We start from the raw sequence: 16,961 nt of genomic DNA, 5'->3' as shown, positions 1-16,961 counted from the left end.
AACCTCAATTTTGCGTTCATCAAAACTCAAACACAGGCCTATAAGAGCTCAAAGGCACATTTATTATATTGGAACAACACTAACCCTCACCAAACCCGTGATAACGAATTCTTAATATCAAATTTGCCCACCAGAATGCAGCACTATTCGTCCCTCAGAGGAACAGAAAGAGAGCTGTCCTCTCATCGCACCTGTCCCGTCTGCGCATTGCGCGTTGAGTTAACCTTCAACCCCATTTGTGGCCTCGCAGGTGAAAATAACCTACCTGAATTAAAATGGTAACAGTTTGTGACAAAGTGTGCTTACACAAACAAATTAGGTATCTTTTGAAAGAAGAGACTCTGGGCTTTACTATCTATCATCCAGAGTTGATAATGCTCAAAAAGATAAAAAGTTATAGACACTGACGTCCCTTGAAAAATATTTTTCCACACTGAATGTTTTTTTATTTCATATACAAATACATGAAATAAGTCCTGGAGCAATCCAGAAAAGTAATGGATCGAAAGCCACATGTCTCATGTGTTCATATTTCAAATTTGAAGAAGATACCATGAAAAATGAGATTCCTGCAATATTTTTTCTGAAACTATTTATGGTCCCCCCACCCCCCTGTTTGAGGAAAAATAACCACCAAATGGATTACAGAATTATACAAGCTATTTTAGTCATTGTACATGTTCCTGCATAGTTTTTCAATTATAAAATAATAGACAGATTTATTTGAGCACTAAAAAATACAAAAATAATTATTTGAGTAATAAAAAAGGAAAAAAAATAGAAAAAAATGCTTTGTATATAGTATGTATACTGAAGTATTGTTCGTTATTCGTTATTACAATGATAAATATCACTGCCAGACGTGAAGTGATATTGCCAGACATGGTCATAGAGTCAGTAAACACACGCTGATGTGCTTCCATTCAGATTATAATCAAACAGATGGGCCATATAATCAATAATAGCTGATCAATGAATCACAATGATAGCCGTCATAGAGTCGCTAATAAACACGCTGATGTGCGTCCATACAGATTATAATCATGCAGACACGGCCACATTCCCCACACAATACACACACACACACATATAAAAAATGTAGAAGAAAAAAAAAACAGTTTTTTATGGATAAAGCAGATCGCTAAATTGTGCCCCGCTCAGATGACAGCGTGCGTCACAGAAGCGTCACTGCCGGCTGGAGGGAGCGCCAAATTCAAATAATCTATATTCCGCTTTTCTGAGACTTTTTTTTCCGTAGACGGTCTCATTATATTTGTAAGACCGTATTCTACAACATCGTTTTGTTTTTTTACCACCAAGACGCTGTTTTTGAGCGTAATTTATTCCATAACGGACGCGAACAATAACTCTCTGAAGAAATGAAATGTAAACAAAGGAATATTCATCCTTATTACAACGTTATTGTTTCGCTGGACTAAAAGTGCTCGCTGGGATGTTTTTCTGTGGACCCTTACCTCTCTAACTAAACTGGGATTTCAGCAGTGGACGCGTTTGTGGCTCGTTATTACAATGATAAAGGTACGTACGGCTTTTTTACTCTGCGTGTTTGGATGTGTACTGCTTACACAAATGTAGCAAATTTGTGCCACTCATTCCTTATAAGCTTTCCATCGAAAAACAGCGATCTGTCGTCGATGCTTGAGGCTTAGACCCTCAGAATGATATAAAGTTTGTCAAGATTAACTTTGTCCCGTTTCATTTATTCTATTAGAAAACAATGACACATGCAAACAAAGATCGTTCAGTGCGAGGTCGCTCTGGTGCAGGCTAACAGGTTTAAGCGGCCTAAATCTAGATCTCATTATTCACTTGAAAACCAGGTTTTGCAATTCTCCACTTTTGCAGCTCTCTCAAATTCTGTCCCGACTTGTATCCTAATTAAACAAAATTTGCTGAGCCATTTATTCAAGCAGCAGGCTATGTTGAATAATCACCAAGACTGTCGTCTCAGGCTTTCACTGGTTTAATAGGTAGGTCAGGAGCGAACATGACAAAGGAGCGGGTAGTAAGATTAGTAATATGAGCAAAGAAGATTTGAGGCTTAGCGCCGACCTTAAACTGGCTTTTGCGCGCAAATGGTTTCTTGTGCGCTTCTCTTATGTCGCTATCCACCAACGCGCAAGTAGAAATGTGAAGATTTTAGCTATTTTGATGTGCAGCTAATAAATACATGGCTGACATTAAACGTGTGTTGTTACCATTATCTGCTTTAAAATAGGGGTTAATGTAAAACATATGCATACTTAAAAGAGATACGTTCACAAATCAGAGTGCGCATGCATGAACATCAGCCGGAGTGATGCAGCCTGCAGGCGGGGGCTTTCATTTCTACATGGTTGTTTGCTGAAGTAAAGTAGGCTCTGCCGTTTTCTTTTTTGACCTAACTCTTTGTTGTAACTCGGTTGATTTAGTCATATCATATGGCATACAGCAAATGATTTGATTATTATTTTAATAGAACAGTTTTAGGCTGTAGGCTAAAATTTGCTTAATTCCTCTTCATTTTTGGTTATGGGAGAAGTTCGCCTTCAGGTCGTTCTGGATGATCGTTGGTTGTCAAGTGTGATTAAAATTAATTCTTCCTAAATTATACGGAGTTCATAACGGTAATTGTGACATTCAGTCCTTTCATTCGCGTCTTTGCAGACTTTATAATTCAGGCTCAGATTCAGCATGCGCAACTTGGCTGGGAGTCAGAAATCGGCACAGGTTGGAGATGCTGTGACCGTGATTGCCTTTGGTTATTTTTATTTATTCATTCATTCGTTCATTAGTTCATTTATTTTATAATTTATGTATTTTTTAAATAATGTTGTAGCTTTTGTTTTTCTCTTTGGAGGAAATCTCACATCACAGCTGTTATATTTTGTGAATATTTTGCTTGGACGCGAGAATATTCCAAAATATTGTTCATAAATGCTGCATGAGTGTATATGTAGGCTATTAGGTATAAGGTAATGAGTGAACAGAAGTTTAGTTTGAAAAAGGTGCGTGCTTCATTCCTCAATTTCCATTCTTCAAATTGTGTGTGTAGCCTATGTATTTATTTATTCATTCATTCATTTGACAATAAAATGTATTATAGAATTGTCGATACATTGATTTATATTTTATGTATGTATGTATGTATGTACGTGTGTATTTATTTACTTTTCACTAATTACACTCATTTTGGGTCATTTTGACTCCTGCAACACGGAACGAAACGCCAGAATGGCCAGAATTAGATGATTGACCCCAAATGTAGCCTAAACTTTTTGTTTAGTCCAAGGTTTGTAGCATGCATTTTACACTCTTAAAGAAGAGTGAGAGCAAAAATAAGTGATATAAGCTATCTGTTTGTTGTCTTTGAATGTTGACCAGAAAGTGATTCAAAAAATTTGAATCCAAATCAAATGCGTGTGAAGCAGAGAGGAGTATGTGAACTTCAAAAATATGAAACAACAGGCTCTATAACAAAATTTACAAGAATACCCGAACATATATTTCAGTTTTTCTTTCTTAGTTAAAAAAAAAAGAAAAAGATAGCTGTTAAACATACTTATTAATATATATGGTAAGATTGGTAAAATATGAGAATTTGTAAATATGTAGGCTATACTTTTGTGATGGGTTGAAAAACCACAGTGCATGCCAAGACAATGCTTGGGCATCTTGCTGAAGCCCCTCTGCTGTCATCTGAACCCCGTGTGGTTAGACCAAAGTAAAGAAATGCATTCACGGCAGGATGTTAGAGACCAGGGTCTCATGAAACAGACTCAGCTCACATGTCCATTCACTGCAGCAATGACATATAACCAATAAGGATGTAAAACATTTGAATGATACAAATTATTTACACAAATAAAATGGAGCATACATAAATATTTTTGTATACTGTGGCTGTGCATTGACATACATATTGTTCCCATCCCTACAGATCCCAAATAGCCAAATTGCTGCCATTATGAATTGTTGAAGACACATCTAAAAACAGGCACTCATAATAGACAGAATTAATGATATTCCTACTGGTTTGATGGATTGCATTTAGTCTCATTTTGTTTATTATTTTCTGTAATGAGCTAAATAACTTTGCAACCCTGCTGGTTATAATTATCATTCGATTTTGGTTTATTGCTTAATCAACCCTGACACAAAAAGTAGTTTTCATATCACAAAACTCTTGATGCTAAGGGCACAGGACATATATTTTTTTTCCTTTTTAAAGCAATAGATTTGATGTATTTATAGAATGGCATTTTAACATGACATTGCACATGTGGGTATTTGAAGTGCATGGTGGAGAAATGTCTCAGGCTCAGTAAGCGAGCGACGGTATGGGCGTTGAGCATTAGCCGTTCTTCTCTCACCATGCTGCTCTTTTCATCTTACACCCATGTGGTTAGATCAAAAACACACGATTGCATTCAGAATTACAGCAGATTGTCAGAGAAGTCAACCGGCAAGAAGAACACCTGCTCAGTCTGCATTGACATTTCTGAATAAAAATCTGTAGAGCTGTGCAACACAGAGAAGCCACTGCAATATAGCGCAACAGTGACTTTGTGGATGATATATGAAAATAAACATCAAACATCTATCACTTAGGAGCTCATGTCTATGTTAGCAATACCACAAGCAGCAAAATGTCCTTTTTGGCCTCTGAGTTCATTAAACAGGGTTATGCCTTGACAAACACATCATGTGTGGAATGACAAATATTAACAGGCCTCAGCAGACTGACTTCCAAAGTAAGGAAACTATAATAAAGCAACAGAGAAGTGTATTAAGCAGTCATTCTGGGAGGTATGAGATGCATGTAATATGGCCCCATGACCCCATTTCCTGAAACTCCAAATTAAGCATATTTAATTTATAGCCAAATTGAAATTTAAAATGTATCTTGGCAACATGTTTTCCAAAAGCATCATAACCAGTATAACTAATTAGCACATTCAAGAGGCCCAGACCATTGGGAAACTAACGCACAATGCAAACAGGTCTTTCGATCCACAGCAGCAGCGGGTGTAGGCCTAGCTTTTGCACAAGTGAGTTATATAAGCAATGAGGGTCCACCCACTGGAGAATTGCAAGGTTTTTCTTTCTTATTATGTTTCTCCTTGCAGGCCGTTTTCAGTCAAACTGGAAGGCATTTCGTTGTATGATCGCCTTGTTAAACACCAGATATTTTATAGACACTTGAAAATATAAACATGGGTACTTGTACGCATCTTTGGACGCTGTTATGTTCTTGCTTTTTTGCTTCACACAGTAAGTTTTTTTTTTTTTTACAATTTGCCTGCATTTTCAGAACATTCTATGGCATGCATTTTTATTAATTTCAAAGAGTTTATCTATTTAATCTAATATTCTAGTCATAATAAAAAACTCAGAAACATTTGTAAACGTGTTTTTATTATTATTTTGTTTGCAGCTACTCACTCGTTCATCTTGACTCAGTCACCGGGACTCACACACGTCTCAGTCGGTGGTTCTGTGGAGTTAAGATGTATATTTGAGCAGACCATCAGGTACTGCTTTAATGCTGCTGCATGGGAAAAGCTGAATCTGCGGACTGGAAAACTCACGACTGTGAAGACTGACCATGACAATAATGTTCGACAACATGGTGATAAAACTTGCATTTTGACTGTTAAGGACTTAACCAAGAAAGATTCAGGCATGTACTACTGCATTGGCCATTATAACCAAATGTCTATGATCGGCAATGGGAGCAGGGTGATCGTAACAGGTAAGCCTGAATCTGGAGTGAAGTCTCATCACACTTTTTCTAGGATCAAAGTTACTAAAACAAGCAACATTTTGACTTGCTGTTCTCTGATATAGATCATTCTGAACCAAAACTATCCATCTTATACACACCACAAGAAACTGACCCATCATGGGTAGAGTATCATCTGCAGTGTCTCGTGTCTGGACTTGTCCCGTCTCAGGTGCGTGTGTTTTGGAGGATTGGAGAGAAGGAGCGTGCTGGATGGACCGAGACTGCCTGGACAGATGACACTGATTCAGCCACAGAATTCACACGAGCTCATCTCTCTGTTCCTGCAGAGGAGTGGAATGAAGCCGATGAAATTCAGTGCTTTGCTCAATATGATGGCAAGAACATCAACAAAACTCTGAAGCGAAGAGGTGTGTAAATGCTGAAAGTCTCAGAGAACAGGAAAATGGTCAGGTCTACGACTGATATTGTCAGTTATGGTTATTAATGAACTAATAGCTATATATTTAGTTTTTATTCCTCTGCTCGCTGCTATATTTCAGGACCTGAACCTAAAATCTACTCGTGGCTTGTGTACACCGGCTGTGTGGCAGCGGTCCTGACCATACTTATAACGGTCATTATGTTTGTTGGATTATACCAAGGTAAGAATTTAATGCTATTGATTTTGTATGCCTAGACTACACTGTTGTAAATACTAATGTAATTGTTTTAAATGTAATATATTATTTTTTTTTTAAATAATTAGAATGCATAGCTTTAGGACAAGCTTTTTTATTTATTTATCTATTAGCTTATTTTTTATATATATTGAAAAGTATTAGCTTTCTACTCAAAATCATTCAGAATATTCACGTGCTGGTTTACATAGTCTGGAGAAAATGTGTAGGTTATGCACAGTTCATAAATAAATGCAGAAGCAAAAATTATTTGGATATGGACAATTAAAACTACAGTGACATCAATCAGTAATTTTTCACTAAAATTGAAAGGTATTGGTGAAAGCTGATTTTCTTCATTACAATTCTCAGATATGTTGATGACCAAAAAATCCAGACGGTCCGTATTACAACATATACTTTATAAACTTAAAAACTCAAAAATGAATGTAATACAAATGAACTTAACCGACCCGTAAAATATTTTTTATTTTAGGCTCACAAGAAAAGATGCCCATCGCAAACTTTCATATGGTAAAATGACCTTTCTAAGCTAAAACTGTATAATGTGACATGCTGCATTTAATACTATAATATATGCAATAATTGCTATATTACACAAGGAAAACAGCAGCAGACAAATGAATGTGTTTATGTATTTGTTCTTTATTAGGCAAACAGAACACACTGAGAGAAGAGAGTTCATCTGCTATGGAAAGAGACAGAAATGAAGATGATGAGCATTGAACTGAACTTTTTTCTGAACGTGTCTTATAAAAGACTGTTTCTGCTGTTTCAGAACAACTATTACTTAAATAATAAACAAGCTTCAAATATGTATCACACAATATGTATTTTTCATGAAACTTGAGGAATGCGATGTAGGGTTACTTTTATTAGTGATTATTGGTAAAAGTTTTAGCATTTTTTAAGAAAAAAGTCAAGCAAATAAATGAATAACAAATAAATGGTAAGAAAAATGTGACTTGCACTATTTTCTAAGTCTTCTAAAGTCGTGTGAGCAACAAACTGAGACTGAAAATCTTTGGCATTATTGTGTGTTCTGACATATATTTTAACTGAACGCAGGCACTCCAGTTCAAATGTGTCGAACAGAAAATTCGAGATTTGTAGAAATGATGGCTTAAATGTTGGTTTGTTCCTCACAGTTTTTGTCTTTAAATGATTTGGACTAGCATTTTAAATCACTTACTTTAATTTAGCTTTTTGTCCTCGTTGGAGCTGTAGACAGAGGTCATAAATGTCATGGAATTAAAAAAGAAAACTGTATGGAGAACCTATAAAAGTGTTGCTTTTCAATGATGGCTCTCTGGATCACTCGATTCTGACTGCTCAATCGAGGCATTGAGCTATCAATATTTATATTATATTCATTCATTGGCAAATAATAGAAATATGAGCAAACTGTTCAAGAAAACACACAACAGATAAAATATTCTTATAAGAGCGTGAGAAAGTTGCAACTATTTGTGGGGGACAAATGCTTTGCAAACTTTGAATTAAACCAATTTTATACACTTCAGCTTGCATTTTATGATGTTAATATTTTGTCCAGTGTTTCTCTGGGGATCCCATCAGTCATGGACAGGATGTTGGTCCATCCAAAGAATAAAGGTAATGCAAAAGCAGAATTTGTAATTATATGAATTAAATGAAACCACAAAATAACACTTATAAGGCTCATTCTTACATACTTGGGATTTTCTTTCTTCTTTTTTTTCAGTGTGGAGAAGAAAATGGAGTATGCTGAAAAATAACTCAAATAAAAGTTCATAAATTAAATATATTGTTATATATTGTTTACTCGTATATCTTAAAACAGTGGAATCACCTGTTCTTCTTTGCCCATGGTCATGAATATTTATTAGTTATGAACTGTTTTTTATGTTAGATTTTGTTCTAATAAAAATTTGTCCTTTTGAAAATGGGTTTAATTTTGGCCCTCTGTAGGCCTTCACCATTTCCAGACAGGTATACATATCATTTTATAATATAATTTTCTGTTGAAGAATCCTATTAAAGTTTCTACAGTACATGAAGCAGCACAACCGTTTTCAACATTGATCATAACACTAAATGTTTCTTGAGCAGCAAATCAGCAAATTAGAATGATTTCTGAAAATCCTACATCCCTTACGTGCACAACTTTTCCTTGCAAAAGTGGCCCGGGTAACCATGCATCAAATTAAAATTCACCTTACAGTGATGTTCATTTTTATTATTACAATGAAATAATAATGCAGGCATTGCCAAGCAATACATATCTGAGATTGTTGTCATATATGCAATTTTTTTTTTTTTTTTTTTAGTGATGGTTTGAAAACCCACAGTGCATGAAACAGGAAAATGTATGGCCTCTTGCTGTAGCCTTCTCATTTGACAGCTTGTGGTTAGACAAAAGCTGCATAACAGGATGTTAGAAGAGACAAGGGTCTCATGAAACAGAAGTAAAAACCTACTTTCACTGTCCATTTTGCTGCAAAAATGTTTCTGTAATGACAACAATCAGTTGTAATCAGAAAGCAAATCAGTTTTCATTTTCATTTTCGGGTGACCTTGACATTGCACACAGATGTATCTGTCTGAAGTGCAGGGTGGAGAAACAGTGCTGTCAGTTTGTGAGTGAAGGTGTGGGCGTTGAGCATTGGCCGTTCTTACACCATGCTGCTCTTTTCATCTCACACCCGTGCGGTTAGACAAAACAAGTGACTGCATCCAAATTGTACAAAGATTTTCAGAAAGCAGAGTTAACAGCAAGAAGAACAGCTTCTCAGCTTGCAATCTTTCCTTTCCTTAACAGTGTAGATTATTTGCTGAAATATACTGTTTGTGCTAAATGGCCATCATTTAGAAGCTCTTGTCTTTTGTATCAGGGTTGTGTGCCGTTCAGAATTGAATTTAGGATGTCTTTCATATTCCAGTTCAGTTCATGAATTTGCAGAATTGCAAAATAGCAAAAAAGTACAGAATACATCGGCACAATAAGACCTAAGAACTACATCAAACATTATTAGTGGTGAGATTAAAGCAATATCAAACCATAACCACTTCAACGGTATATGAAACATGAAACAATATGTGCTACTTTGCAGCCTGTGTGCTAAAACAAATATTACCTTCATAGCAAGTTGCTTTAACTTTGTATAGTGTCTCTGATTCGCAGCATAAATAGATCTTTCCTCTACTGTTGCTACAAGAAGGGCCACCCTCTGGTGGGTTTTCCCCCTTGCGGTTTCAATCAAACTCTTGCGTACTGCATACTTGTTGCATTAAGATTGTTACAGATGGTGATGTTAAAAGGTGCATTAGAGCTTTGAAACTGTTAATATGGGTGCCTGGATGTGCTGTTGGATTTTATGCATTTCTGTAATATGTAAGCCTACGCCAGTTATCAATATCATCACATTTATCTCAATTACTTATTAACTTAATATTTCATCATGCAGAATATTTGTTGTATGCCTTTTTTTATTCTCTCATTTGCAGCTACTCACTCGTTCATCTTGACTCAGTCACCGGGACTCACACACGTCTCAGTCGGTGGTTCTGTAGAGTTAAGATGTATATTTGAGCACTCCATCAGTTACTGCTTTAATGCTGCATGGGAAAAGCTGAATCTGCGGACTGGAAAACTCACGACTGTGACAATAATGTTCGACAACATGGTGATAAAACTTGCATTTTGACTGTTAAGAACTTAACCAAGAAAGATTCAGGCATGTACTACTGCATTGGCCATTATAACCAAATGTCTATGATCGGCAATGGGAGCAGGGTGATCGTAACAGGTAAGCCTGAATCTGGAGTGAAGTCTCATCACACTTTTTCTAGGATCAAAGTTACTAAAACAAGCAACATTTTGACTTGCTGTTCTCTGATATAGATCATTCTGAACCAAAACTATCCATCTTATACACACCACAAGAAACTGACCCATCATGGGTAGAGTATCATCTGCAGTGTCTCGTGACTGGACTTGTCCCGTCTCAGGTGCGTGTGTTTTGGAGGATTGGAGAGAAGGAGCGTGCTGGATGGACCGAGACTGCCTGGACAGATGACACTGATTCAGCCCCAGAATTCACACGAGCTCATCTCTCTGTTCCTGCAGAGGAGTGGAATGAAGCCGATGAAATTCAGTGCTTTGCTCAATATGATGGCAAGAGCATCAGCAAAACTCTGAAGCGAAGAGGTGTGTAAATTATGAAAATTGTAGAGAAATATCAAGAAAAATGTTACACATTATTGCCCTCTTTTATTCTCTTTATTTTCAGAATTGTAAAACCAGACCAGCTGTCTCACTAATTCAAAATAACTATAACGTTTTCATTTAAAAGGCCAGTTAAGTGGTTTTGTGTTTATTACAAACACATGTAAAATTGATTAAATAGCTAAAATTGATTGATTGAACTTTTTAATATAATCGGTCACACTTTATTTTAAGATTCAGTTCTCTAATTAACGAATAAACCATTAACTTTAATGAATTTTGCCTTAATAAACTCCTAATTCGGTGCTTATTAATAGTTAGTGTGGTAGTTGTTAAGTTTAGGTATTGGGTAGGATTAGGGATGCAGAATATGTGCTTTATAAGCACTCATAAACAGCCAATATGTTAATAATAGGCATGCTAATAAGCACCTAGTTAATAGTGAGAATTGATCCCTATACTAAAGTGTTAACCCTAAATTTAAATGTAATATCTGATATGTAAACAAGTGAAAAAAAATCACTTCTTGTACATTCAGGCAAGCTATATTAGGTCAATATAAAGGATATAATCTAAATCTAAATCTAAAGGATAGAAAAGACTACATCCTTGTGTTTAGCATAGAACCCTGTAATTAATTAATTATTCATTATGCTCTGATCATGGTTAATCTTTCAGAGTTGAATCAAATTACTCCGTGGATTCTGTACTGTGGTGGGGGGATAGTATTGCTGACTGTGGCCGTGGTCTTCTCTGTTTGTTTATGCCAAGGTAAATATTTCAATTTAAATATGGAAACCTGGTTAAAAAAGGAATTTGAACAAACTAAAATATGCAAATACCACAGGCTTGAAACACAGAATTATTATACATTCTGGTTTAAATAGCCTGTTGGTGATATGGTGTAAAATTGTGTAATTCTCAGAAAAAAAAAAAAAAAAAAAACTGAAATACATGGTTTATTTACAAAGTACTTACACAAAAATATGAAACTGGTAAAAACGGTAAGATTGAATTTAACTTTCTTAGAGATGCATATGACAAAAAACATTTACAGTATCAATATATCAAGCAATAGTCTGTCTAAAACATTTGTTTCATGCAGGAAAATATTTTCTAAATGATGGTAATATGACTATTCTACTGTAAACTGATTGATGCTTTTGCTATTCTGTGTGTATGTTAGATAGTCATCTAATTCACTAAATCTGCCTGTAGCTTTTATTAAATAAAGTCATATTGTGTTTTCCCTTTAACAGACAAACAGAGTACAGGGACTGCAGACATTTCGTCTGTAATGGTAAGCATGGTATAGTCTAATCATATATGTAAATATATTTATTGTTTGTTAAATGTTCCTTTAGTTATTGGTGAATTTGTAAAAAACTTAACATTTTAGAGATTAACCTATAAGAGAAGTCAAAAATGATTTGGCAAGGACTGTCAAGCATAGTTTTGGTTTGAATGCTAGATTAAATTTATTTATTTTGTTTAGTTTTACCCTGTGGATCCCCATCAGTTTAGGGCTGAATTTTAGTCCAACAAAAAAATGAAGGTAAAAATGTCAAAAAAAAATTTTTTTTTTAATCATATATGTTGTGTGAAACAGTATATAGTCAATCACTTTGATGTTTTCTTCAGATAATCTTTCCTTTTCTTTTTTTTTCAGGGCACCACTAGACATCAGTGTTATTGAAAGGAATGTTAGATATGCCAAACAATAACTAAAAATTTAAATGAATTACATAAAAATTTGCACCCTCCAATAACTGTTTATGATGATGATGATGGAAGCAATTAATATTATACTTTACTGACCATACTGATCTGACTTTCTTTTGTGCTCTGTGGGTGAACAAGCATCTTTCAGACTTAATATAGAGTCAAAATCATATGAATAATCTATATTATTGTTATTGCCAAAATATTTTTTTTTTCTGCCTTTATTCAGAATGGAAATGACTTCAAATCCTTTGTTAGGAAGCAACAGGAATTGAACTTTTATTCTGGTGCAGTTTTGAGGCGTTACGTTTGAATATGGACATGCACAAATGAGATTTGGGACTGGGAGCTATAGATTTGAGTAGGATATTATACTATAACACTTCAGATCAAGGAACACAATTAACTGGCTGCTTTGCATGCGTATTACTAGCATGTTGGCTGTCTGTTTATTTATAAAGCCCATATTAATGCTTTATTCTGCATGACCATATTCTGGATCACTTAACCCTATACCAAATACCTAATCATAACTACAACAACTATACCTTACTTATTATCGAGTTTATTGAGGGAAAACGCTTAGCTAATAGTGAATATGTGTTCCCTAATCTAAAGTTTATACTTGACATAGCCTATAGAAAACAAGGTTTTGTTTTTCTCTCTTATGTATTCATGTTTTGAGTATTTCTGATACTTTCCAGATAAGTGGAAAGTAACGTGTCGGCAAAAGTTGAGGAAGGATCCTTTGAGCTGATGACCACAGACTTTTGAAACTCCTCCTTTATTCCATCATATTCTAGTGATTTATTAGTTTTAATATGCTCTAACAGGAAACAGCCAGTCAGAATTTAGAATTTGGTTTCAGCACCCGAGGCAGTCAAAAACGGTATAGACATATGCCACTGATGCCCCAGAGAGAAAATAATCAGCATCCCTTCCCCCTCAAACTTCTAATATATGTCACTGATACTTGAGACATGGGACGAAACATGTCCAGCAATTGTAAATGCTAATAAGCTTAAAAATAAAAATATTTTCAATTGTAAATGTTATGGGCGGTTAATAACAGAATGTATTTTACACAATTTTCCTCTTCAATTTAATGTGATCATTATTATATCAAATCTATGACACTTATTGTCTTCTCACTACATCTAAAACAGTGTATCCACAGAGAAGGGATCAATCATTTATATGCTATAAAATAGATAGGATGCACATTGGGATGCAAGTGTTGTTTACCACACGAGGGCGCTTCACGAGTTCTGAGCTCTTGGTTTCAGCCACAGCCCAGATCTAGTATAGCAGTAATCCTGCTAGATTTCCCAATGCTCCTGCTTGTGTCGTTTTGTATTTGTAAGAACAGTGATAACAACCTTTACACTGTTTAAACAGTTTGTCTCTGGAGTAGGGATTTTTAATTGACTTTAAAAAGAGTAATGAAACACAGGCCTGCCTAACTGTACGTCTACATTAATCACAATAGCACAAATCTGGATCAAATGTTATTGGTGATTTTGTTACAGTGAAATATTTCATATTATCCAACAGATGATTGAAATATTTATTTTAGAAATTAGTGCCGTCAAGCGATTAATCGCGATTAATCGCATCCAAAATAAAGGTTTTTGTTTACATAATATATGAGTGTGTACTGTGTATATTTATTATGTATATATAAATACAAACACATGCATGTATATATTTAACAAAAATATGTTGTTTATATATTAAATATATTTATATATAATATAAAACTATAGTTATATAAATGTATATACGTGTAAATATTTTCAAAATATATACTCTATGTGTGTGTATTTTTATATACATAATAAATATACACAGTACACACTCATATATTATGTAAACAAAAACCTTTATTTTGGATGCGATTAATCACGATTAATCGTTTGACAGCACTACATGATATATATATATATTTCTTGACATTGGCAGGGCCAATACTCTTTGATGTCCCACAAATTCTTTGTTGTTGTTTTCTTGTGTGTGTATTTGAACCCTTTCCAACAATGACTTTGAGATCCACCTTTTCACACTGAGGACAACCGAGGGACTCATATGCAGCTATTACAGAAGGTTCAAACGTTTGTATTTGAAGATCAGGTTAAATTTAACTTAGTTTGTCTTCTGGGAAACATGTAAGTATCTTAGCTTCTGAAGGGCAGTACTAAATGAAGAAAAAAAAGGTATTAAGGCAAAATAAGAAAAAATGAAAAATGTATCTTAATGCATTTTGTATGTTCCCTCTCATTTTGGTAAAATAATTAACTTTTTGCAGATTCTGCAAATATGTAAACGTTTGATTTCAACTTTATGGAAAGAGAGAAACAAGCGAGAGAGAGAGAGAGATTTTATGCACATTTACATTTATTTGTAACAAATCAACATTTGTTTGATGTTTTCGGGTCATAGGATCAAATACATCATTTCTGTGGTTTAGAAGCATCCTGCTAAAATTAATGAGGTTGTTAAAAAAACGTAGAGCAATGACAAGTGCAAAAATTCTGGTTACACTGACAAGAGGATAGCAAGTGTCCTGGATATCTGAGGAAAAAAATAAAACAAGAAGTATTGTGAGAAAAGAATCAAAAACATTTCTTCTTAAAAATTGACAAAATATCCAAAATAATATAGATATAAAATCCATCAAGAAATCCCACTGATCCCATTTTTGGACAGATAACATTAAAACATTTGATTTGCTATCTTGATGAAGATATATTATGAAAAGTTATTTACCGTAATAATGCAGAGTTTTGTTGAACATCCATTCACCAAACTTCACAATGCAGGTACACGCTCGTCCTGTCCTGCACTCCTCAGCTGATACTGCTACATAACTATGAGTTTTCACAGAGTTCTCTTCGCCTTCTTCCCAAACAAACAAAGTTTGTCCATTTTCCTTTCTACTCCCTATAACCTATAATCCCTATAATCCTCCGACTGAACACTGAAGAGTGACTGCAGAGTCGTGTTTGTTGCTGCTGGCAAATGCCATGATACCAATAGACGGCATTACAGTGCTGTCAGCTGCAAGAAGAAAGATAAACACCATTTTACTGAGATAAAACAGCAAAAAAGACTGACACATAATTATATAATAAAAATTTGAGCTTTCTTATCAACACTAACCATCATGTTAAGCTTGTAAGTTAAAACGTTTTGTTTATGCTAAGTTCTGATACAGTACCTTGTACAGTGACAGCTGTGCCATTCCCAAGGTACATATTCTCACGGTCTGTAGCGATGCAGTAATACGTCCCAGAATCCTGCACTTTTGTGTTGTAGATGGAAGCCTGACACACTGTGGTACCACCTGATCTTTAGCCTGGTGAGGGATGTTTGAGTCCTGCAGAATGTCTATTACTCCACTCGCTGGATGTACTCTGACCCAGGCCACTGTGTGACAGAATGACTGAACCTCATTCAGCTGGCAGTGCATGGTCACTCTTTCACCCGAACTCACCTTCACTGACGGGGGAAACTGATAAACTGTTCCCGCCATCACTGCAAACGTCTCCTAAATGCTTCTTTGCTAGTCTTATCAATTACACTAGTTTTAGGTACAAACTTACTGATATGCATAAACAAATAAATATACTGGTAGCTTACCTTTTGGTGAAATTAAAGAGAACAAGACAAGTAAAAGGAGGTCATGCATGCTGTCTGAAGACTTGACAGGCCTAAGAAACTGAGAGAAATGTGCTGAGTGTGACAAATCACACACCTTTTCCTGCCTATATCCACGGTCATTTCTTCAGTTGTTAAAACTGTTAGGCTCAGTTAGAATCTAAACTGAGAAACAGCTTTATTCCTGACATATTATATAACAGCTTGAACCACAATCCCATTACTACAGCTATTGTTATTAAGGCAGCACTATAAAAGTGACATTAAGCAGCAGCGGTTGCCAGAACGTTACTGTAAAAATTTGGTAGCAACATTTTAGGTTTTACTAAAGTAGCTTTAGTTTTTTACCTTTATAATGTACTGACCTGAAAAACACTGGTGGTAAAGAGAAACTGACATGATGCATCAAAGTTCATCACAAGTGTCTTTTCCACAAGCTGACCTAAATATTAATATATTAGAAGGTGCACAGTGTCATTCACACAAACACAAAACACAATCATGGTAACACACATGAAGCTAAAACAATGCAATAAACATTAATTTAACAAATAACAAGACGTAACATAAAGCCCTAAAGTTATCAACTGTATATAATAATATAGTTATATAGGATATATATGACAAATTCACACACACACACACACACACACACATACATATATATTTGACTGTTATATTTGACATATATGAATTTGACTGTCATATATATCCTATGTATGTATATATATATATATATATAAACAGTTTTCTGTTTGTATCACTCTACTTGTTCGTGTTTGTGCGTACAGACAGTTTGTATATTAGTGGTGGAAATTATTCTGTGACTTTTTCTGAATGTTGTTGTTAAGCTAGTAAACATGAACATGATCTAAGTCTGAAGCGATGTGGCACATGGTTGTGTCCTATTTCATTTAAACAAAATCAGCAATTTTGTTCTTCCACCAAA

The 16,961-nt window shown here is 35.0% G+C and overlaps 2 gene segments (V, D, J or C); both read left to right on the top strand.

The window, feature by feature from the left end:
- The first annotated feature begins 1,236 nt into the window (after positions 1 to 1,236).
- Positions 1,237 to 8,205, top strand: LOC306846780 (Ig heavy chain C region-like). The segment is given in 7 exons: positions 1,237 to 1,539; positions 5,438 to 5,755; positions 5,851 to 6,156; positions 6,289 to 6,390; positions 6,778 to 6,805; positions 6,902 to 6,939; positions 7,079 to 8,205.
- Positions 8,206 to 9,692: 1,487 nt separating this feature from the next.
- On the top strand, positions 9,693 to 13,402 carry LOC306847725 (Ig heavy chain C region, membrane-bound form-like). The segment is given in 7 exons: positions 9,693 to 9,799; positions 9,913 to 10,214; positions 10,310 to 10,615; positions 11,312 to 11,404; positions 11,893 to 11,933; positions 12,129 to 12,188; positions 12,303 to 13,402.
- The last annotated feature ends 3,559 nt before the right edge of the window (positions 13,403 to 16,961 follow it).

The sequence above is a fragment of the Barbus barbus genome (genome assembly GCF_936440315.1).
Source record: "Barbus barbus genome assembly, chromosome: 27".
NCBI lineage: Eukaryota > Metazoa > Chordata > Actinopteri > Cypriniformes > Cyprinidae > Barbus > Barbus barbus.
Note: the sequence above shows the minus strand (reverse complement) of the source record. Positions and strands in the feature narration are given on the sequence as shown.